This window comes from Salmo salar, chromosome ssa17, assembly GCF_905237065.1.
Source record: "Salmo salar chromosome ssa17, Ssal_v3.1, whole genome shotgun sequence".
NCBI lineage: Eukaryota > Metazoa > Chordata > Actinopteri > Salmoniformes > Salmonidae > Salmo > Salmo salar.
In genome coordinates this window covers 3746137-3769483 of record NC_059458.1, presented here as the reverse complement: position 1 = coordinate 3769483, position 23347 = coordinate 3746137, and the positions used below count along the sequence as shown (strand labels likewise).

Genomic DNA, 23347 nt, shown 5'->3' with positions numbered 1-23347 from the left:
CGTTATTCAAAACTGCAACTAGCATAGAGATAGGTTTATACAAATAAATATGAATATTTGTAGCTTCATGCCTCCATAATCTCTGCTGCTCTCTGTAGCCTATCAGCTGACTGTCAGCACTGACCCATATTGACGCATTGCTTATGACGTTCCCACCCGGCTTGTTTATCTTCTCTCGTTTCCTTTCCTCGGCAGAAGGTATTTCTGTCTGTAGTTGACTAACGTTAGCTAGCATTATGGCCAACGTTGTGGATACCAAGCTATACGACATCCTCGGAGTTTCACCCTCCGCCTCAGAAAACGACCTAAAGAAGGTAAGTGACTGGTGTTATGTAAAGAAATAATACACAATCAGCTCCTACAGGAAATTATATGACCACAAAACAGGGTTGATGTGGCCTTACCAACACTATTCAGATGCTAAGCTAATTTAGCTAGTTAAATTATCGCTAGTTAACGTTAGGTAGCTAATCATGCGAGCTAGCCAGTGCATATTCTTGGGCAAATATCTAATGAAAAGCAAGTCTTTCTCTGATTTCAAAAGCGCGATTTAAGGCAGCTAACTAGTTAGTTAACTACCTGTTGGGAATTTGGTTATATGTATTGTATACATGAGAAACTAGGCCTACCGTCCTTACGCATAGAAACGAAGCACAGGCAGCGGCCGATCGTTGCTAGGCAGTGCAGACTGCTGGGCGAAGTTAGTTGCAGTAGCTAGCTAACGTTAGCGTAAGATGCTGCGCTAGCTGGTGTGAGTAAAACAAAGCTGGCAGAGTAAAACCATATAGAGGTACTAGGTATGTTATTTGCTAGTTATAGCCAGCTAGTACATAATGAGCTCGGGATTTATCTAATTTGTCTGGTAATGTTAGCTAACTATATATATTATTGTTAGCTAATATGGTCTAAAGTTAGTTACTCTGTCGTCATGTTTTTGACAGACACTACAGATTGCTATTTTATTAGGGATTGTCATGAGGAGGATGATTATGTTAAGCATGCTAGCTAGGTAACGTTAGAATATTTTCTGATTCACCAAGTGTTTCTCTTGCCGCAGCAGCGTAAAAGCTACGCAGTTAGAAAATATTGGCCCTACAACAACGCACTCCCAGACAGTGACTGATAATGTAGGTCTGTCTCTCTTGTGTTCAGGCATATCGCAAATTGGCCAAAGAGTTTCACCCAGATAAGAACCCAGATGCCGGGGACAAGGTAAGAGACATGCAGTTACACAGTCACAACATGACATAGCACACACAAAACGATTCACAGCAGCAACACATAACACTGATCAAGCCACATCATGACCACTAGTCATGGTAGTACCATCACATGGGCCTATCTGTATTGTGCAGTAACAGAGACTGGTATCAATCGCTTTTGGTATTACTCAAATGGCCTCCTCTCCAGAGCAAGAGTGCACCAGCTAGTCTGTTGAGGCACACTCTTTCCTGGTCTCCTTTGGTTCATCTGCAGCACTGCCCCAACCGGCATCTTCTTCTGCATCTCTATCAGCTGTCCTGTGTAACATCAGTGCAGATGAAGGAGAGGAAACCTAGACTATTGAGATGAGAGGATCTCTGAGACAACAACGTGATGATTGTTCATGTGGATTTAAAGTTAACAGTATCAAAAATGTCACCTGATGAAGTAGAATGTCTGTGGGAGGTAGTTATGATGGACAATGGCAGGTTCCTCCCTAATGACCCCCCCATCTCTCCCAGTTTAAGGAGATAAGTTTTGCGTATGAGGTGCTGACCAATCCAGAAAAGAAGGAGCTATATGACCGCTATGGAGAGCAGGGGCTGCGGGAGGGAGGTGGTGGAGGGGCTGGCATGGATGACATCTTCTCCCACATCTTTGGAGGGGGGGCTGTTTGGCTTCATGGGGGCAGGGACGCGGAGGGGGAGGACGCAACGGGGGCGCAGGAGAGGCGAGGACATGGTGCACCCCCTCAAGTGAGTGACAGTTATTCTCCCTTCACATCTATGGTCCTCATCCAGACATATTATTTTAGTTATGCCTTACCCTGCTTACCTGTCTAACAGAGTTTCACTGGAAGACCTCTACAATGGTAAAACAACCAAACTACAACTCAGCAAGAATGTCCTGTGTGCTTCCTGCAATGGGTGAGTCTACACACACACTTTAAAATAATGTAATTCACATGGAGATCAATGTTGGTAGTTGCTGAGCTACTACACTTTTTGAAATACACTGAACAAAAATATAAATGCAACAATTTCAAATATTTTACTGAGTTAGAGTTCATATAAGGAAATCAGTCAATTGAAATGGATTCAATAGGACCTATCTATGGATTTTACATGTCTGGGAATACAGATAGAGTATGTGAGTGGAGCTGGAGCGTTGACCTTTTCGCCCGCACCAATTTTGCTCCAGTAGTGCTCACTTCACGAGGTCAGGGCATGGCTGGTTCACCATCCATTTGTAGTCTACTTGTGTTTTTATTTGAATGTTTTATTTAAAAAAAAAACGTTCATGTTTATTTAACCAGGTAGGCCAGTTGAGAACAAGTTCTCATTTACAACTGCGACCTGGCCAAGATAAAGCAAAGCAGTGCGACAAAAACAACACAGAGTTACCATAAACCAACGTACAGTCAATAACATAATAGAAAAATCAATGTACAGTGTGTGCAAATGTAGGGAGGTAGGCAATAAATAGGCCATAGAGGCAAAATAATTACAATTTAGCATTAACACTGGAGTGATAGATGTGCAGATGATGATGTGTTGGCTTTGGGGATGACCAGTGAAATATACCTGCTGGAGCACGTGCTACGGGTGGGGGTTGCTATGGTGACCAGTGAGCTGAGATGGGGTGGGGCTTTACCTAGCAAAGACTTATAGATGAGCTGGAGCCAGTGGGTTTGGCGACGAATATGTAGTGAGGGTCAGCCAACAAGTGCTGATATAGCTGTTTTCTTTAACTACTGTTATTGAGTTCGCTAAATATTTTCATAAAGAAACGGATAAAAACACACACTTGCAAAATTAAGGTGACTTACAAAGATGAGGACCAAGAGAGCGAGTGCGGTGATATAGTGTCCACAACTAAAGAACCATTGTGGAATCTGAAAAGACATGCATCGCTGCTGGCCTGCTCTCTAGGCTCCATCGCATGAGCCTGAAGTCAGACTGGCCAAACTCGTGTTTCTAAAAAGTTAATTCAAAGGCACTAATAAGGCATTTGTTGTTTAATTTGTATTTAATTCTATGTCACAGCCTATAGTTTATTCGGAAAGTATTCAGACCCCTTGACTTTATCCACTTTGTTATGTTACAGCCTTATTCTAAAATTGATTCTAGTTCCCCCCACCCCCACAATCTACACACACTACCCCATAATGAAGCAAAAACTGGTTTTTAGAAATGTTGGCAAATATTAAAAATAAACGGAATTATCACATTTACATGAAGTATTCAACTCTTTACTCAGTACTTTGCTGAAGCACTTTGGCAATGATTACAGCCTCAAGCCTTCTTGGGTATGACGTTACAAGCTTGGCACACCTGTATTTGGGGAGTTTCTCCCATTCTTCTCTGCAGATCTTCTCAAGCTCTGTCAGGTTGGGTGGGGAGCATCGCTGGTCACCTTTTTTTCAGGTCTCGCCAGAGATGTCCGGCCTCTGGCTGGACCACTCAAGGACATTCAGACGCTTGTCCCGAAGCCACACCTGCGTTGTCTTGGCCGTGTCCTTAGGGTTGTTGTCCTGTTGGAAGGTGAACCTTCGCCCCAGTCTGAGTAGCCATTTGATTAGATGTTCAGGAGTCTTATGGCTTGGGGGTAGAAGCTGTTTAGAAGCCTCTTGGACCTAGACTTGGCGCTCCGGTACTGCTTGCCGTGCAATAGCAGAGAGAACAGTCTATGACTAGGGTGGCTGGAGTCCACGACAATGTTTAGGGCCTTCCTCTGACACCGCCTGGTATAGAGGTCCTGGATGGCAGGAAGCTTGGCCCCAGTGATGTACTGGGCCGTACGCACTACCCTTTGTAGTGCCTTTGCGGTCGGAGGCCGAGCAGTTGCCATAACAGGCAGTGATGCAACCAGTCAGGATGCTCTCGATGGTGCAGCTGTAGAACCTTTTAAGGATCTGAGGACCCATGCCAAAAAAAATGTGGTCTCCTGAGGGGAGGATAGGTTTTGTTGTGCCCCCCCTCATGACTGTTTTGTGTGCTTGGACCATGTTAGTTTGTTGGTGATGTGGACACCAAGGAACTTGAAGCTCTCAGCTTGCTCCGCTACAGTCCCATCGATGAGAATAGGGGTGTGCTCGGTCCTCCTTTTCCTGTAGTCCACAATCATCACATTGAGTGAGAGGTTGTTGTCCTGGCACCATACTGCCAGGTCTCTGACCTCCTCCCCTATAGGCTGTCTCGTTGTCATCGGCAAACTTAATGATGGTGTTGGAGTCGTGCTTGGCTGTGCAGTCATGAGTGAACAGGGAGTACAGGAAGGGACTGAGCACGCACCCCTGAGGGGCCCCTGTGTTGAGGATCAGCGTGGTGGATGTGTTGTTACCTACCCTTACCACCTGGGAGCGGCCTGTCAGGAAGTCCAGGATCCAGTTGCAGAGGGAGGTGTTTATTCCCAGGGTCCTTAGCTTAGTAATGAGCTTTGAGGGTACTATGGTTTTGAACGCTGAGCTATAGTCAATGAATAGCATTCTCAAGTAGGTGTTCCTTTTGTCCAGGTGGGAAAGGGCAGTGTGGAGTGCAATAGAGATTGTTTCATCTGTGGATCTGTTTGGGCGGTATGCAAATTGGAGTGTGTCTAGGGTTTCTGGGATAATGGTGTTGTGAGCCATGACCAGCCTTTCAAAGCACTTCATGGCTACAAATGTGAGTGCTATGGGTTGGTAGTCATTTAGGCAGGTTACCTTCATGTTCTTGGGCACAGGGACTATGGTGGTCTGCTTGTAACATGTTGGTATTACAGACTCAGTCAGGGATAGGTTGAAAATGTCAGTGAACACACTTTGCAGTTGGCCAGAGCATGCTCGCAGTACACGTCCTGGTAATCCGTCTGGCCCTGCAGCCTTGTATATGTTGACCTGTTTAAAGGTCTTACTCACATCAGAGAGCATGATCACACAGTCCTCCGGAACAGCTGGCGCTCTAATGCATGTTTCAGTGTTATTTGCCTCGAAGCGAGCATAGAAGTAGTTTAGCTCATCTGGTAGGCTCGTGTTACTTGGCAGCTCTCGGCTGTGCTTCCCTTTGTAGTCTGTAATGGTTTGCAAGCCCTGCCATATCCGACGAGCGTCATAGCCGGTGTAGTACGATCCGATCTTAGTCCTGTATTGAGGCTTTGCCTGTTTGATGGTTCGTTGGAGGGCATAGTGGGATTTCTTATTAGCTTCTGGGTTAGTGTCCCGCTCCTTGAAAGCGGCAGCTCTACCCTTTAGCTCAGTGCGGATGTTGCCTATAATCCATGGCTTCTGGTTGGGGCTTCTGGTTGGGTTATGTACGCACAGGACGACGTCATTGATGCACTTATTGATGAAGCCAATGACTGATGTGGTGTACTCCTCAATGCCATCGGAGGGATCCCGGAACATATTCCAGTCTGTGCTAGCAAAACAGTCATGTAGCTTAGCATCTGCTTCATCTGTACACAATTCATCACAATGTATTTCTTTGTAGGCTATAGCCTAAATAATTCATTTTTGTTCCTTCTTAGGCTACCTGTCTGGCTCCTGACCTATTTAGATTGTTTTAATATGACATGTAGCCTATTTGAAGTTCTGAGCACTTCTTACATTCACCTTTCCATTTTATTAAAATACTTTTAATTCGAATCATATGGTTTTGTTTCAATACTTAAAAATAAATGAAAGGTCCAGGTAGTCACAAAAATAGATGGGTGTTGGATAAATTGTGATTTTAATGAAGGGATTGAATTTGGAGCTGCAATTTTTTTTCTTCTTTGAGCTCGGAGCGGTTTTTGTCAGTGGTTGGAAAGGACGTGGTGCGCTGTAGCAGTGAAGTGCTCCATGAGAGGGATTTCCATTTTCAATTCCGCTCACATACTCTGACAGATATGTATCTGTTGGTCAGATACCAAGTGGGTTGGTATGGGCGTGGATCAGAAAACCAGTCCGTATCTGGTGTGACCACCATTTGCCTCATGCAGCGCGACACATCCCCGTCGCATAGAGTTGATCAGGCTGTTGATTGTGGCCTGTGGAATGTTGTCCCACTCCTCTTCAATGGTTGTGTGGATTTGATGGATATTGTCGGGAACTGGACACGCTGTCATACACGTCGATCTAGAGCATCCCAAACATGCTCAGTGGGTGTGTATGCAGGCCATGGAAGAACTGGGACGTTTCCAGCTTCCAGAAATTGTGTGCAGATACTTGCGACATGGGGCTGTGCATTATCATGCTGAATCAAATCAAATCAAATCAAATTTATTTATATAGCCCTTCGTACATCAGCTGATATTCTCAAAGTGCTGTACAGAAACCCAGCCTAAAACCCCAAACAGCAAGCAAAGCATGTGAAAGAAGGTGGCTAGGAAAAACTCCCTAGGAAAAACTCCCTAGAAAGGCCAAAAACCTAGGAAGAAACCTAGAGAGGAACCAGGCTATGAGGGGTGGCCAGTCCTCTTCTGGCTGTGCAGGGTGGATATTCTAACAGAACATGGTCAAAATGTTAAAATGTTCATAAATGACCAGCATGGTCAAATAATAATCATCATAGTAGTTGTCGAGGGTGCAACAAGCACGTCCGGTGAACAGGTCAGGGTTCCATAGCCGCAGGCAGAACAGTTGAAACTGGAGCAGCAGCACGGCCAGGTGGACTGGGGACAGCAAGGAGTCATCATACCAGGTAGTCCTGAGGCATGGTCCTAGGGCTCAGGTCCTCCGAGAGAAAGACAGAAAGAGAGAATTAGAGAGAGCATATTTAAATACACACAGGACACCGGATAAGACAAGAGAAATACTCCAGATGTAACAGACTGACCCTAGCCCCCGACACATAAACTACTGCAGCATAAATACTGGAGGCTGAGACAGGAGGGATCAGAAGACACTGTGGCCCCATCCGATGATACCCCGGACAGGGCCAAACAGGCAGGATATAACCCCACCCACTTTGCCAAAGCACAGCCCCCACACCACTAGAGGGATGTCTCCAGCCACCAACTTACCGTCCTAAGACAAGGCCGAGTATAGCCCACAACGATCTCCGCCATGGCACAACCCAAGGGGGGGGTCGCCAACCCAGACAGGAAGACCACGTCAGTGACTCAACCCACTCAAGTGACGCACCCCTCCCATGGACGGCATGGAAGAACACCAGTAGGCCAGTGACTCAGCCCCTGTAAAAGGGTTAGAGGCAGAGAATCCCAGTGGAAAGAGGGGAACCGGCAAGGCAGAGACAGCAAGGGCGGTTCGTTGCTCCAGCCTTTCCATTCACCTTCACACTCCTGGGCCAGACTATACTTAATCATAGGACCTACTGAAGAGATAAGTCTTCAGTAAAGACTTAAAGGTTGAGACTGAGTCTGCGTCTCTCACATTGGTAGGCAGACCATTCCATAAGAATGGAGCTCTATAGGAGAAAGCCCTACCTCCAGCCGTTTGCGTAGAAATTCTAGGGACAATTAGGAGGCCTGCGTCTTGTGACCGTAGCGTACGTGTAGGTATGTACGGCAGGACCAAATCGGAAAGATGGGTAGGAGCAAGCCCATGTAATGCTTTGTAGGTTAGCAGTAAAACCTTGAAATCAGCCCTTGCCTTAACAGGAAGCCAGTGTAGGGAGGCTAGCACTGGAGTAATATGATCAAATTTTTGGTTCTAGTCAGGATTCTAGCAGCCGTATTTAGCACTAACTGAAGTTTATTTAGTGCTTTATCCGGGTAGCCGGAAAGTAGAGCATTGCAGTAGTCCAGCCTAGAAGTAACAAAAGCATGGATTAATTTTTCTGCGTCATTTTGGACAGAAAATTTCTGATTTTTGCAATGTTACGTAGATGGAAAAAAGCTGTCCTTGAAACAGTCTTGATATGTTCTTCAAAAGAGAGATCAGGGTCCAGAGTAACGCCGAGGTCCTTCACAGTTTTATTTGAGACGACTGTACAACCATCCAGATTAATTGTCAGATTCAACAGAAGATCTCTTTGTTTCTTGGGACCTAGAACAAGCATCTCTGTTTTGTCTGAGTTTAAAAGTAGAAAGTTTGCAGCCATCCACTTCTTTATGTCTGAAACACAGGCTTCTAGCGAGGGCAATTTTGGGGCTTCACCATGTTTCATTGAAATGTACAGCTGTGTGTCGTCCGCATAGCAGTGAAATTTAACATTATGTTTTCGAATGACATCCCCAAGAGGTAAAATGTATAGTGAAAACAATAGTGGTCCTAAAACGGAACCTTGAGGAACACCGAAATTTACAATTGATTTGTCAGAGGACAAACCATTCACAGAGACAAACTGATATCTTTCCGACAGATAAGATCTAAACCAGGCCAGAACTTGTCCATGTAGACCAATTTGGGTTTCCAATCTCTCCAAAAGAATGTGGTGATCGATGGTATCAAAAGCGGCACTAAGATCTAGGAGCACGAGGACAGATGCAGAGCCTCGGTCTGACGTCATTAAAAGGTCATTTACCACCTTCACAAGTGCAGTCTCAGTGCTATGATGGGGTCTAAAACCAGACTGAAGCGTTTCGTATACATTGTTTGTCTTCAGGAAGGCAGTGAGTTGCTGTGCAACAGCTTTTTCTAAAATTTTTGAGAGGAATGGAAGATTCGATATAGGCCGATAGTTTTTTATAATTTCTGGATCAAGATTCGGCTTTTTCAAGAGAGGCTTTATTACTGCCACTTTTAGTGAGCTTGGTACACATCCGGTGGATAGAGAGCCGTTTATTATGTTCAACATAGGAGGGCCAAGCACAGGAAGCAGCTCTTTCAGTAGTTTAGTTGGAATAGGGTCCAGTATGCAGCTTGAGGGTTTGGAGGCCATGATTATTTTCATCATTGCGTCAAGAGATATAGTACTAAAACACTTTAGTATCTCCCTTGATCCTAGGTCCTGGCAGAGTTGTGCAGACTCAGGACAATGGAGCTTTGGAGGAATACCCAGATTTAAAGAGGAGTCTGTAATTTGCTTTCTAATGATAATGATCTTTTCCTCAAAGAAGTTCATAAATGTATTACTGCTGAAGTGAAAGCCATCCTCCATTTGCGAAGGCTGCTTTTTAGTTAGCTTTGCGACAGTATCAAAAAGAAATTTCGGATTGTTCTTATTTTCCTCAATTAAGTTGGAAAAATAGGATGATCGAGCAGCAGTAAGGGCTCTTCGATACTGCACGGTACTGTCTTTCCAAGCTAGTCGGAAGACTTCCAGTTTGGTGTGGCGCCATTTCCGTTCCAATTTTCTGGAAGCTTGCTTCAGAGCTCGTGTATTTTCTGTATACCAGGGAGCTAGTTTCTTATGACAGATGTTTTTAGGGGTGCAACTGCATCTAGGGTATTGCGCAAGGTTAAATTGAGTTCCTCGGTTAGGTGGTTAACTGATTTTTGTCCTCTGACGTCCTTGGGTAGGCAGAGGCAGTCTGGAAGGGCATCAAGGAATCTTTGGGTTGTCTGAGAATTTATAGCACGACTTTTAATGCTCCTTGGTTGGGGTCTGAGCAGATTATTTGTTGCAATTGCAAACGTAATAAAATGGTGGTCCGATAGTCCAGGATTATGAGGAAAAACATTTAGATCCACAACATTTATTCCATTTGACAAAACTATGTCCAGAGTATGACTGTGGCAGTGAGTAGGTCCAGAGACATGTTGGACAAAACCCACTGAGTCGATGATGGCTCTGAAAGCCTTTTGGAGTGGGTCTGTGGACTTTTCCATGTGAATGTTAAAGTCACCAAAAATTAGAATATTATCTGCTATGACTACAAGATCCGATAGGAATTCAGGGAACTCAGTGAGGAACACTGCATATGGCCCAGGAGGCCTATAAACAGTAGCTATAAAAAGTGAGTGAGTAGGCTGCATAGATTTCATGACTAGAAGCTCAAAAGACGAAAACGTCTTTGTTGTTTTTTCTTTTTTTTGTAAATTGAAATTTGCTATCGTAAATGTTAGCAACACCTCCGCCTTTGTCGGATGCACGGGGGGTATGGTCACTAATGTAACCAGGGGGTGAGGCCTCATTTAACACAGTAAATTCATCAGGCTTAAGCCATGTTTCAGTCAGGCCAATCACATCAAGATTATTATCAGTGATTAGTTCATTGACTATAACTGCCTTGGAAGTGAGGGATCTAACATTAAGTAACCCAATTTTGAGATGTGAGGTATCACAATCTCTTTCAATAATGGCAGGAATGGAGGAGGTCTTTATACTAGTGAGATTGCTAAAGCGAACACCACCATTTTTAATTTTGCCCAACCTAGATCGAGGCACAGACACGGTCTCAATGGGGATAGCTGAGCTGACTACACTGACTGTGCTAGTGGCAGACTCCACTAAGCTGGCAGGCTGGCTAACAGCCTGCTGCCTGGCCTGCACCCTATTTCATTGTGGAGCTAGAGGAGTTAGAGCCCTGTCTATGTTCGTAGATAAGATGAGAGCACCCCTCCAGCTAGGATGGAGTCCGTCACTCCTCAACAGGCCAGGCTTGGTCCTGTTTGTGGGTGAGTCCCAGAAAGAGGGCCAATTATCTACAAATTCTATCTTTTGGGAGGGGCAGAAAACAGTTTTCAAACAGCGATTGAGTTGTGAGACTCTGCTGTAGAGCTCATCACTCCCCCTAACTGGGAGGGGGCCAGAGACAATTAATCGCTGCCGACACATCTTTCTAGCTGATTTACACGCTGAAGCTATGTTGCGCTTGGTGACCTCTGACTGTTTCATCCTAACATCGTTGGTGCCGACGTGGATAACAATATCTCTATACTCTCTACACTCGCCAGTTTTAGCTTTAGCCAGCACCGTCTTTAGATTAGCCTTAACGTCGGTAGCCCTGCCCCCTGGTAAACAGTGTATGATCGCTGGATGATTAGTTTTAAGTCTAATACTGCGGGTAATGGAGTCGCCAATGACTAGGGTTTTCAATTTGTCAGAGCTAATGGTGGGAGCCGTTGGCGTCTCAGACCCCACAACGGGAGGAGTAGAGACCAGAGAAGTCTCGGCCTCCGACTCCGACTCGCTTAATGGGGAGAACCGGTTGAAAGTTTCTGTCGGCTGAATAAGCGACACCGGTTGAGCATTCCTACAGCGTTTCCCTCCAGAAGCCATGAGAAAGATGTCCGGCTGCGGGGACCGTGCGAGGGGGTTTATACTAACGTTACTATCTGTACTTACTGGTGGCACAGACGCTGTTTCATCCTTTCCTACACTGAAATTACCCTTGCCTAACGATCGCGTCTGAAGCTGGGCTTGCAGCACAGCTATCCTTGCCGTAAGGCGATCGTTCTCCTGTATATTATAAGTACAACGACTGCAATTAGAAGGCATCATATTAATGTTACTTAGCTTCGGCTGTTTGAAGTCCTGACGAACCATGACCAGATAAAACCTCCGGGGTGAAAAAGTTGAATGAAAAAAGTTGAGTGAGGGGAAAAAGTAAAAATATACGGTAATGAAAAAGTAAAAAACCGTCAGGTATCAAAGTAAGATCGGCAACAAAAACGCACAGCAGCGTAAACAAGTCTGCATGAGGTGATGGTGATGGTGGCGGGTGAATGGCATGACAATGGGCCTTAGGATTTTGTCACGATATCTCTGTGCATTGAAAATGTCATCAATAAAAAAGGCAATTGTGTTTGTTGTCCGTAGCTTATGCTTGCCCATACCATAAACCCACCGTCACCATGAGGCACTCTGTTCACAACGCTGACATCAGCAAAACGCTCGCTCACATGACATCGTACATGCTGTGTGCCATTTGCATGGTACCAGTTGAAACCGGGCTTGATCTGTGAAGAGCACACTTCTCCAGTGGCCATCGAAGGTGAGCATTTACCCATAGATGTTGGTTACGACACCGAACTGCAATCAGGTCAAGACCCTGGTGAGGACGACGGGCATGCAGATGCGCTTACTTGAGACGGTTTCTGACAATTTGTGCAGAAATCCTTTGGTTGTTCAAACCCAGTTTCACCAGATGTCTGGTTGGCTGGTCTCAGACAATCCCGCAGGTGAAGAAGCCGGTTGTGGAAGTCCTGGGCTGGCGTGGTTGTGAGGCCGGTTGGACGTACTGTCAAATGATCTAAAACAACGTTGGCAGCTTATGGTAGATAATTTAATGTTCATGTATCTGGCAACAGCTCTGGTGGACATTCCTGCAGTAGCATGCCAATTGCAAGCTCCATCAACTTGAGACATCTGTGGCATTGTGTTGTGACAAAAATGCACATTTTTAGTGGCCTTTTATTGTCCCTAGCATGAGGTGCACCTGTGTAATGATCATGCTGTTTAATCAGCTTCTTGATATGCCACACCTGTCAGGTGGATGGATTATCTTGGAAATGGAGAAATGCTCGCTAACAAGGATGTAAACACATTTCTTCACAAAATTTGAGAGAAGTAAGCTTTTTGTGCATATGGAAAAGTTTTTAAACATGGGACCAACACGCTTGCGTTTTTATTTTTGTTCTGTATAAATATCCTTAGTGGACAGAGCTATGGATGCAGGACTTAACATTCATGAAATAAAAATGTATAGTTTTTACCATATTTTGAAGCTGTATACCGTTTGTTTGTTTACTTTGTTTGTAAAACAAGGTTATATTTTGGGTTGTGATGGGATACGACAATTGAACTAAGTTCATTTATAAGTTATATTATTTTAGAATCAATGGGTACAAGTCCAAAAATGAATGTAGGTGTGATTGATATATATATATATATATATATATATATATATATATATATATATATATATATATATATATATATTATTTATTTATTAGTTTAATGGGATACTTGACTCTCCTCGCTCTGGTCCGACTCCAGTGCCGGGGGTAAGGCGGGGGCGGTGCAGAAGTGCGTGGCCTGCAGAGGGAGAGGCATGAGGATCATGATCAGACAGCTGGCTCCTGGCATGGTCCAACAGATGCAGTCAGTCTGCACAGACTGCAACGGAGAGGGTAGGACCACACACACGTGGTCTGCAATAATGAATACACTATAAAAAGTAACATTTTTGTTAGGAAACTAATCTGTTTGTGTTTTGTATAGGGGAGGTGATCAGTGAGAAGGACCGCTGTAAGAAGTGTGAGGGTCGTAAGGTGAACAAGGAGACCAAGCTGTTGGAGGTCCATGTTGATAAAGGCATGAGGCATGGCCAGAAAATAAGCTTCACTGGAGAGGCTGACCAAGCCCCAGGCACTGAGCCTGGAGACATCTTACTGGTCCTACAGGAGAAGGAGCATGAGGTAAAATGCACACACACTGTAGCAGAGAGTACTCAGACTTTAAACCTGTTATGGCTAGGGGGCAGTATTTTCACGGCTGGATAAAAAACGTACCCGATTTAATCTGGTTACCACTCCTACCCAGTAACTAGAATATGCATATACTTATTACATATGGATAGAAAACACCCTAAAGTTTCTAAAACTGTTTGAATGGTGTCTGTGAGTATAACAGAACTCATATGGCAGGCCAAAATCTGAGAAGGTTTCATTCAGGAAGTGGCCTGTCTGACAAGGTGTCGTTCTTCTTGTCTCTGTTTATTGAAGAGTGAGGGTCTTAGCTGTCCCGTGACACTTCCTACGGCTGCCATAGGGTCTCAGAAGGCGGTAAAAAGCTGAATCGTTGCTTTGCAGGCTCTGGCTGAAACAAAGTAGCGCATTTGGGTAGTGGCTGGTTACAGTACTGTGAGACTCAGGCTCGTGCCCGCGTCGACCGAAAGCTTTGTTTACTTTCCTCTGTTTAGCTAAATGGACATTCCCGGTCGGAATATTATCGCTTTTTTACGAGAAAAATGGCATAAAAATTGATTTTAAACAGCGGTTGACATGCTTCGAAGTACGGTAATGGAATATTTAGATTTTTTTTGTCACGAATTGCGCCATGCGCACGACCCTTATTTACCCTTTCAGATAGTGTCTGGAACGCACGAACAAAACGCCGCAATTTGGATATAACGATGGATTATTTTGGACCAAACCAACATTTGTTATTGAAGTAGCAGTCCTGGGAGTGCATTCTGACGAAGACAACAAAAGGTAATCAAACTTTTATAATAGTAAATCTGATTTTGGTGAAGGCTAAACCTGCCTGGTGTCTAAATAGCTAGCCCGTGATGCCTGGGCTATGTACTTAGAATATTGCAAAATGTGCTTTCACCAAAAAGCTATTTTAAAATCGGACATATCGAGTGCATAGAGGAGTTCTGTATCTATAATTCTTAAAATAATTGTTATGCTTTTTGTGAACGTTTATCGTGAGTAATTTAGTAAATTATTAGCAAATTCCTCCGGAAGTTTGCGGGGGCTATGCTAGTTCTGAACGTCACATGCTAATGTAAAAAGCTGTTTTTTGATACAAATATGAACTTGATTGAACAAAACATGCATGTATTGTATAACATAATGTCCTAGGGTTGTCATCTGATGAAGATCATCAAAGGTTAGTGCTGCATTTAGCTGTCTTCTGGGTTTTTGTGACATTATATGCTAGCTTGAAAAATGGGTGTCTGATTATTTCTGGCTTGGTACTCTGCTGACATAATCTAATGTTTTGCTTTCGCTGTAAAGCCTTTTTGAAATCGGACAGTGTGGTTAGATAAAGGAGAGTCTTGTCTTTAAAATGCTGTGAAATAGTCATATGTTTGAAAAATGGAAGTTTTTGTATTTTTGAGGAATTTGTAATTCGCGCCACGCCTATCATTGGATATTGGAGCAGGTGTTCCGCTAGCGGAACGTCTAGATGTAAGAGGTTAAATAAACTGCTCAGGAAACCACTCGGAGTGAAGTGTTCAGCAATTCTCAATCTAATTTTGTTGGTTGCAAACACATGTAGCAGATATTGCAGTTTCAGCTAAATGCTTGTTTCTAGTTCCAACAGTGCAGTAACAATACAAAACAATACACACATCCCCAAAATAAAGAAACATCAGTTCAAGAAATGTCATAGTCCCAAAAAATTATATATATATCTATATCTCAGCAAAAAATAAACATCCTCTCACTGTCAACTGTATTTATTTTCAGCAAACTTAACATGTGTAAATATTTGTATGAACATAACAAGATTCAACAACTGAGACATAAAACTGAACAAGATCCACAGATCTATGACTAACAGAAATGGAATAATGTGTCCCTGAACAAAGGGGGGTCAAAATCAAAAGTAACAGTCAGTATCTGGTGTGGCCACCAGCTGCACCAGATTTGCCAGTTATTGCTGTGAGATGTTACCCCACTTCCACCAAGGCACCTGCAAGTTCCTGGACATTTCTGGGGGGGGAATGGCCCTAGCCCTCCCCCTCCGATCCAACAGGTCCCAGATGTGCTCAATGGGATTGAGATCCGGGCTCTTCGCTGGCCATGGCAGAACACTGACATTCCTGTCTTGCAGGAAGTCTTGCACAGAACGAACAGTATGGCTGGTGGCATTGTCATGCTGGAGGGTCATGTCGGGATGAGCCTGCAGGAAGGGTACCACATGAGGGAGGAGGTTGTCTTCCCTGTAATGCACAGTGTTGAGATTGCCTGCAATGACAACAAGCTCAGTCCGATGATGCTGTGACACACCACCCCAGACCATGACAGAGCGTCCACCTCGATCCCGCTCCAGAGTACATGCCTCGGGGGGTAATGCTCATTCCTTTGATGATAAACGCGAATCTGACCATCACCCCTGGTGAGACAAAACCGCGACTCGTCAGTGAAGAGCACTTTTTGCCAGTCCTGTCTGGTCCAGTGACGGTGGGTTTGTGGCCATAGGCAACGTTGTTGCCGGTGATGTCTGGTGAGGACCTGCCTTACAACAGGCCTACAAGCCCTCAGTCGAGCTTCTCTCAGCCTATTGCGGACAGTCTGAGCACTGATGGAGGGATTGTGTGTTCCTTGTGTAACTAGGGCAGTTGTTGTTGCCATCCTGTCCCGCAGGTGTGATGTTCGTATGTACCGATCCTGTGCAGGTGTTGTTACACGTGGTCTGCCACTGCGAGGACGATCAGCTGTCCGTCCTGTCGCCCTATAGCGCTGTCTTAGGCGTCTCACAGTACGGACATTGCAATTTATTGCCCTGGCTACATCAGCAGTTCTCATGCCTCCTTGCAGCATACCTAAGGCACGTTCACGCAGATGAGCAGGGACCCTGGGCAACTTTCTTTTGGTGTTTTTCAGAGTCTGTAGAAAGGCCTCTTTAGTATCCTAAGTTTTCATAACTGTGACCTTAATTGCCTACCGTCTATAAGCTGTTAGTGTCTTAACGACCGTTCCACAGCTGCATGTTCATTAATTGTTTATGGTTCATTGAACAAGTATGGGAAACAGTGTTTAAACCCTTTACAGTGAAAATCTGTGAAGTTATTTTGATTTTTACAAATGATCTTTGAAAGACAGGGTCCTGAAAAAGGGAAGTTTCTTTTTTTTGGTGTGTGTGTATAGATACATACATGTACACATAATTCAAAAATCATGGGCGTTAATATAGAATTGGACCCCCCTTTGCTGCTATAACAGCCTCAACTCTTCTGGGAAGGCTTTCCACGATATGTTGGAAAGTTGCTGCGGAGACTTGGTTCCATTCAGCCACAAGTGCATTAGTGAGGTCCGGCACTGATGTTGGGCGATTAGTCCTGGCATTCTAATTCATCCCAAAGGAGTTTGATAGGGTTGAGGTCAGGGCTCTGCAGGCCAGTCAAGTTCTTCCACACCGATCTCGGCAAACCATTTCTGTATGGACAACGCTTTGTGCACGGGGGCATTGTCATGCTGAAACAGGAAAGGGCCTTCTCCAAACTGTTGCTACAAAGTTGTCATTGTATGTTGGAGCGTTAAGATTTCCCTTCACTGGAACTACGGGGCCTAGCCTGAAGAATGTAAAACAGGCCCAGACCATTATTCATCCTACAACAAACTTTACAGTTGGCACTATGCATTCGGGCAGGTAGCGTTCTCCTGGTATCCGCCAAACCCAGTTTTGCCAGATGGTGAAGCGTGATTCATCACTCCAGAGAACGCGTTTCCAATACTCCAATTGTGGCAAACTTTACACCACTCCAGCCGGAGCTTGTCAATGCGCATGGTGATCTGACTTGTTGGAAAGGTGGCATCCTATGACTGTGCCACGTTGAGTCACTGAGCTGATTTTAGACACTGATCAGTAAAGAGTGTGGCTGAAATAGCCGAATTTGAAGCGGTGTCCACATACCTTTGGCCGTGTGTGTATTTTATTTATTTATTTACATTACAGTATCAGTCACATTTGGACACACACACTTCTACATTGTTGAATTAATAGTGAAGACAAACTCTGAAATAACACATATGGAATCATGTAGTAACCCAAAAACTGTTAAACAAATCAAAATATATTTGCGATTGTTCAAAGTAGCCACCCTTTGCCTTGACAGCTTTGCACACTCTTGGCATTATCTCAACCACATATGCTGAGCACTTGTTGGCTGCTTTTCCTTCACTTTGCGGTCCATCTCATCCCAAACCATCTGTTGGGTTGAGGTCGAATAGCTCTTACACAGCCTGGAGTGTGTTGGGTCATTGTCCTGTTGAAAACAAATGATAGTCCCATTTAAGCGAAAACCAGATGGGATGGCATATCGCTGCAGAATGCTGTTGTAGCCATGCTGGTTAAGTGTGCCTTGAATTCTAAATAAATCCCTGACAGTGTCACCAGCAAAGCACCCCCACACCTCCTCCTCCATGCCTCATGGTGGGAACCACTCATGCAGAGATCATCCGTTCACCTACTCTGCATCTCACAAAGACATGGCGGTTGGCTCCAAAAATCTCTAATTTGGGCACATCAGACCAAAGGACAGATTTCCACCAATCTAATGTCCATTGCTTGTGTTTCTTGACCCAAGCAAGTCTCACACAGTCTCCTCTGAACAGTTGATGTCTGTTACTTAAACTCTGAAACATTTATTTGGGCTCCAATTTCTGAGGCTGGTAATTCTAATGAACTTATCCTCTGCAGCAGAGGTAACTGCTGTGATCCTCATGAGAGAGAGCCAGTTTCATCATAGCGCTTGATGGTTTTTGCGACTGCACTTGAAGAAACTTTCAAAGTTCTTAATTTTCCGTATTGACTGACCTTCATGTCTTAAATTAATGATGGACTGTTGTTTCTCTTTGCTTATTTGAACTGTTCTTGCCATAATATGGACTTGGTATTTTACCAAATAGGGCTATCTTCTGTATACCAACCCTACCTCGTCACGACACAACTGTCTCAAACGCATTAAGAAGGAAAGAAATTCCACATTAACTTTTAACAAGGCACACCTGATAATTGACATGCATTCCAGGTGACTAACTCTTGATGCTGGTTGAGAGAATGCCAAGAGTGTGCTAAGCTGTCATCAAGGCAAAAGATGGCTACTTTGAAGAATCTCAAATATAAAATATATTTTGATTTTGTTTAACAATTTTTGTGTTACCACAATGTTCCATATGTGTTATTTCATAGTTTGTGTTCACTATTATTCCACAATGTGGAAAAGTAAAAATAAAGAAAAACCTTTGAATGAGTAGGTGTGCCCAAACTTTTGACTTGTGTGTGTACAAAAATATAAATGCACCATGTAAAAGGTTGGTTTCATGAGCTGAAATAAAAGATCCCATAAATTGTCCATATGCACAAAATATTATTTCTCTCAAATGTGGTGCCAAAATGTGTTTACGTCCCTGTTAGTGAGCATTTCTCCTTAGTCTATCGACCTGACAGGTGTGGCACATCAAGAAGCTGATTAAACAGCATGGTCGTAACACCTGTGCACTTTGTGCTGGGAACAATACTCTAAAATGTGCAGTGTTATCACCCAACGCAATGTCACAGATGTCTCAAGTTGAGGGACTGTGCAATTGGCATGCTTACTGCCAGAGAATCAATGACTATGTACATAGGGCAGCAGTCTAAGGTGGAGGGTAGAGTCTGGGTGGTAGCCGCCAGTGACAAAATGTTTTAGCTTCCTCTCTGAAGGTGGCCCTCAATTCCCATCTCCTGAGTTTGAGACAATCCTGAAACGCTCTCGCCGACTTCAGCCAGAGAGGTTTGGTCAAAGTACTGATAAAATGTTAATTATTGATATTGTTCTGCAGGAGTTCCGTCGTGATGGCCATGACCTCCACATGACCCAGCGTATCGGCCTGGTGGAAGCTCTGTGTGGCTTTCAGTTGGCGGTCACACACCTTGATGGACGCCAGCTCGCCGTCAAATATCCCCCTGGCAAGGTCATAGACCCAGGTAAACACACACCAGTCCACAACTCACACACACCGCTTCAAGTTTAAAGGGGGCCTGAACTTCCTGATTTGGCCTAGTTTTTTGGCTTGGCCATTAAGAAATGCAGCAGCCATGACTGAAGTCAAACGAGAGTTGTTTTGGGGGGGTGGTTTAATGTGGGTGTGTCTGTGTGTCTTCGGATGTGGCAAGCGTTTGTACAGCACACAGTATTCACTCACGCTTATAACTTGAACAGTCTAACCAGGTCTTGTGTCTTGAAGTCGCTTAGGCTTGCTAGTGCTAGCCAAGTTCTTTCGCCAATTAGCTTCAGCTGGCTGGTGTGTGACCGTGGCAAAGTTGGTTTGACATTGGGTAGCCTAACTCTGGGGCTAGTTAGTGACCGTCAATAAATAGCAAAATGGGACAATATTGTCATGTTGCACATCTTTTTAAATGCTTTCGGTATTTCTGCAATTTATATATGGTTTTGAGGTGTTTAAATAATTGAAATTGGGAGCTATTGACATTTTAAAATATTGTCGCATGTACACTGTAATTTACTTATGGTCCCTAACTTGCCCCATAGGGATGTCAAATACAAATTGACCATGGTCATTACAATCGGGTCGCATGCAGTTGCGGTCCGAATTCATGATTACTTGTCTGCTGCCAGCTGTGGGCAGGATTTAAATAAACCCAACCAAAGGAACACTTATGGTACCCTTCATTCCGTGACGTACCATTTTTTTTGGAGAATGACTTTATGATCATACTTCTACTTTGTAGTACATTTTGACATGATAATTCTGACTCCTATCGATGCCAAATAGGATGTTTTCAAAACGAGAAGTTGCTTTTTAGGGGCAGTCGCTCTTTAACTTTATCTATTTTGCTTGCCCTGTATCGTGTGTGTGTGTGTGTGTGTGTGTGTGTGGTGTGTGTGTGTGTGTGTGTGTGTGTGTCAGGTTGTATCCGGGTGGTGAAGGGAGAGGGTATGCCTCAGTACAGGAACCCATTTGAGAAGGGAGATCTGTTCATCAAGTTTGATGTCCAGTTCCCTGACAACAACTGGATCAGCCCTGAGAAACTCACCGTGAGTACCTCTGAGAACCAATTAGCCCTCCTAAGGTGTCTGGTGCATCACACATTGTCTTAACCTTTACTTTGTGTACGTAATTTACAGAATGTGTGTTTAACCTGTGTGTGTTTAGGAGTTGGAGGACCTGCTGCCTGCGCGTGCAGATGGACCAGTCATCTCGTCAGAGGCAGAGGAGGTTGACCTCCAGGACTGTGAGGTCAGAGGTCAGGGGTCAGCGGGGGCCAGGAGGGAGGCCTACAACGATAGCTCTGATGAGGAGGGGGGCCGCATGGTCCAGGGGTACAGTGTGCCCACCAGTAGACTGAATACACACACACACCCCGTCAACCCTCTCTCTCCAGTCTATGTGCCCATCTGTTGTGAGGGAAGGGCACCTCCCTACTGCACCCTGCCCCAGGTCCCATCAGGACCCTCCATCCTCTTCATTCCACAATCAGAGTGTGTGGGTGTGGTCAGCAGGCTGTGCTGGATGTGTGGTGGCCATTTGACATCCTAGGATTTTAGGCTCTACAGCTGTCTTTGGAAACGTCATTTGCGAACCTTGTGTATAAAATGAAAATATTGTCTGGAAAAATACATTCATTTATCTTCTAAAAGGCTTCAGTGTCGTAGTCTAGTCTTAGTCACATCAGCGCATGCTGAAAAGACATTTAACACAGGCCTACCATAGCCCATGGCCTACACGGCAGCCTGCTGAGCCACACAGGAAGTGATTGCATCACTTTCTGTAAGCTCAAACTCCTCTCATCACTGAGTTACTTGGGGACTTCCTGGCTCAGATTTATCTCCACCAATCACATAGCTTGAGTCTTTAGGCTTATTTACCTTTCAGTCAGAAAAAAATGTTTCTCTTCTGTGTGAGGATTGTGTGCTTCTGCGCATCTGTGCGTGTGACCACAGAGCTTTTGTCTGAGTAGCATACTCTATTCCTCTTTCTAAACTCAGGCAAGGCTCTCTCTCTGTGTGTGTGTGTGTGTGTGAGCTGCTGGCGTCTCTACTCATAGCAGTATGTATTCTGTGTGTAGTGGCAGTGTGAGTGATGACCTCATGTTTATGCTCAATTAAAGATAAAAACATCTGAATTTGTTGAACTTCTCCCACCTTGACCATGTCACCTTTTTAACCCTCAACCCCAAACCCCTGTATTATATACAACTCTCCATGCCAGTAGAACTGTCACATGCCATCTCCAACTTCCATTCCCTTAGCTCTGTAAATACCAGCCACAACCCCATCCCCTGTGCACGGTTGCATCTCAGTACTCTTCAGCTGCCTCCTCCCTTCCTATCCAAATTCCTGTCCTTCATCTGCACTAATGGGACAAAACAGCAGGGTCATGTTAAGTTGGCACAAATTAGAAAATGTTTTGATCACAACCTAAAAAACACTTTCATTTCCAGTTTCAAAACATTTAGCTATAGTCTGGCTTATTTCCTTTCTCCTGTCCAGTTCTGTGAGATCAGTGCAGATGGAGATGATAGGAGGCTACTTTAGACTGTAGAGATGTAGTCATGTGACTGTAAATATGAAATAGGCCACTGGAGGAACACGCTACAGACCAACAGACAGGCTTTATTTAGTAAGTGATATTATTGTTGATGCTCATGTTTGTCAGGATGACAATTGAACTGTATAATAAACTCTGTCACCATCAGCTCTCTGCATCTGTTCATCCACTTACCAGCATGCTACAGTATTTAAGCCAATGACAGACAGTTTAATAAAAAAAAAAGTATAGCTCTTTGAAGTCCACTGTATTTAATTAAAGAAAAGCTGAATCTTATGCATACACTAAAATAATTACTGAACTGCAGCCAGGCAAGTGAACGGGGTGGGTAGTAGTATAGCAATTTACAGATTGAGGGGGAACAGCCAGAGCAGGACTTACCGATCAGAATTCTAGTGACATAGATGTGTAGTAATGGCATCGCTATATGGGTAGTGATAGTATATTAGTGTTGGAGGCTAGCCTGAGTGAGTCAGCGGTGTCATCTCTCTGTGCTGTGGAGTTCCACTGGACCCAGCAGCTCCTTATAGCCTGCTGTATTCCTGGGAGGAGGGGAGAATAAAGAATGGGTAAGAGGTGTAAATTGACACCAGTCTTGTTACCTGTATCTCTTACATATTACTTGTGTGTTAACTGTCTCGTTTAGACTGCATGACATAGGAGTGTTCCCTCTTCAGCTGCTCCAGTCTCTGATCTTCTTACCCTCCTGAGAGAGACACATACAGCCCAGAATCATACACCACCCTCCAATGCCTAACAAAAAGGGTATATTATACGTGGAAGGTTATGCGTGTGGTTGTGTGTTACCTGGGGCAGGTTGTGCGTGTGGTTGTGTGGTTGTGTGTTACCTGGGGCAGGTTGTGCGTGAGGTTGTGTGCTTGTGTGTTACCTGGGGCAGGTTGTGCGTGTGGTTGTGTGTTACCTGGGGCAGGTTGTGCGTGAGGTTGTGTGGTTGTGTGTTACCTGGGGCAGGTTGTGCGTGAGGTTGTGTGCTTGTGTGTTACCTGGGGCAGGTTGTGCGTGTGGTTGTGTGTTACCTGGGGCAGGTTGTGCGTGAGGTTGTGTGGTTGTGTGTTACCTGGGGCAGGTTGTGCGTGTGGTTGTGTGCTTGTGTGTTACCTGGGGGAGGTTGTGCGTGTGGTTGTGTGTTACCTGGGGAGGTTGTGCGTGTGGTTGTGTGCTTGTGTGTTACCTGGGGCAGGTTGTGCGTGTGGTTGTGTGTTACCTGGGGCAGGTTGTGCGTGTGGTTGTGTGTTACCTGGGGCAGGTTGTGCGTGAGGTTGTGTGGTTGTGTGTTACCTGGGGCAGGTTGTGCGTGTGGTTGTGTGC

At 44.6% G+C, this 23347-nt stretch overlaps 1 pseudogene across 1 annotated transcript; it reads left to right on the top strand.

Annotated features, from left to right (window-relative positions):
* The first annotated feature begins 41 nt into the window (after positions 1–41).
* Positions 42–22165, top strand: LOC123728135 (dnaJ homolog subfamily A member 2-like; annotated as a pseudogene). Its single transcript, XR_006759965.1, has 9 exons — positions 42–314; positions 1153–1212; positions 1725–1958; positions 2049–2129; positions 13005–13138; positions 13230–13426; positions 19289–19433; positions 20378–20505; positions 20624–22165. The product of XR_006759965.1 is annotated as a dnaJ homolog subfamily A member 2-like (transcript).
* Positions 22166–23347: the final 1182 nt, after the last annotated feature.